Source organism: Sceloporus undulatus, chromosome 4 (genome assembly GCF_019175285.1).
Source record: "Sceloporus undulatus isolate JIND9_A2432 ecotype Alabama chromosome 4, SceUnd_v1.1, whole genome shotgun sequence".
Classification (NCBI taxonomy): domain Eukaryota; kingdom Metazoa; phylum Chordata; class Lepidosauria; order Squamata; family Phrynosomatidae; genus Sceloporus; species Sceloporus undulatus.
Genome location: NC_056525.1, coordinates 127,489,767 through 127,491,076, shown reverse-complemented (window position 1 = coordinate 127,491,076; position 1,310 = coordinate 127,489,767). Strand labels below are relative to the sequence as shown.

Here is a 1,310-nt window from a genome sequence, read left to right as displayed (position 1 = left end):
GTCTGTAACAGTCCTTAGTCTTCTTCTCTGTCAGAGAGCTCTGGTGCCACAATAAACCACACTTCCCAGGATTCCTTAGGACTGAGCCAAGGCAATAAAAGCAGTCTCAAACTGGATTATTTCTGCAGTGTGTCTTGGGCCTAAGATAACTGTGCTATTTCAACAGTGAAATATATTTTTATTCACGTTAATCAGGCTTTTCAAATGTACAGTATCACATAAAACATAAGGAGCGGCGATGTCAAACATATAAAGCAGAGGTGTGACACATGTGTAACTCTCATCAGCCCTAGCAGCATAGCCAATGGCAAAGGATCATGGGAACTGACTGCAGTCCAACGACGTCTGGAGGGCTGAGTGTACATTTCAATTTCCCAGCTGCAGAAGCCATTCAAAGCTATTCTCCTATGCGCAGTTTCTTGGGAGTAAGTCCCACAGGACTCAATGGTCGAAGTCCAACTGCCAGTCCCAATCACAGCAGATCCAATGAATCCACTGAGGGTTGCCATAATTGTCCACTTTTACCAGAGACAAAATGTAGGACAAATTCAAGACCAAACTGTAGGACAACTGCAGGATGAAACTCAACCCAAAAAGTAGATTTAAGAAAAATGGAGGGTGTTAAACGTCCTACATTTTGGGCTGAGTTTTGTCCTGCAGTTGTCCTACAGTTCGGTCTCGAATTTGTCCTACATTTTGTCCCTGGTAACAGTGGACAATTATGGCAACCCATTACTAAATCCCACTCATTCACTGGGTGCCTTTGACTTGGAATTTGCAAGTAGATTCTGGTTAATGGGAATTAGGTCCAATAAGCCCTGCAGAAATAATCAAGCTTGAGAGTGCTTTAACTGCCCTGGCTCAGTGCTAGGGAATCCTGGGAATTGTAGTTCTGCGGGACACTTAGCCTTCTTTATCAAGTGAGCTCTGGTGTTGCAACCAACTACAATTCCCAGCATTCCCTAGCACCGAGCCAGGGCGTTTAAAATGGGCTCAAGATGGATGTCTTTTGGACTTGGACACGGAGGAACCACAGATGGCAAAGAACGCCATGCTTTTTTACCTGAGAGGAGGACCCCTCTCGAGGAGTCTCCACTGCAACTCTGCTCAATATCTGCCAGACATTGATCATAGAGTTGCCCTGGAGGACTTACAGATTCCTAGAGAGAACATATTAATCAAAGCCGTCAATAATCAAATGGCTAAAAGTCAAAGCTGCCAACGACTGTCCTGGCTGCGGGCGATGGGATGCTGGGAACTGTAGTTTGTTGTGGGGCCCAGAGCTCCGCTCTGGGCCCAACAACAAACTA

General features: G+C 45.6%; 1 protein-coding gene across 1 annotated transcript in view; it reads left to right on the top strand.

Annotated features, from left to right (window-relative positions):
• Positions 1–1,310, top strand: part of LOC121929040 — a 31,625-nt gene that overhangs the window by 24,510 nt on the left and 5,805 nt on the right. The window lies entirely within an intron of this gene.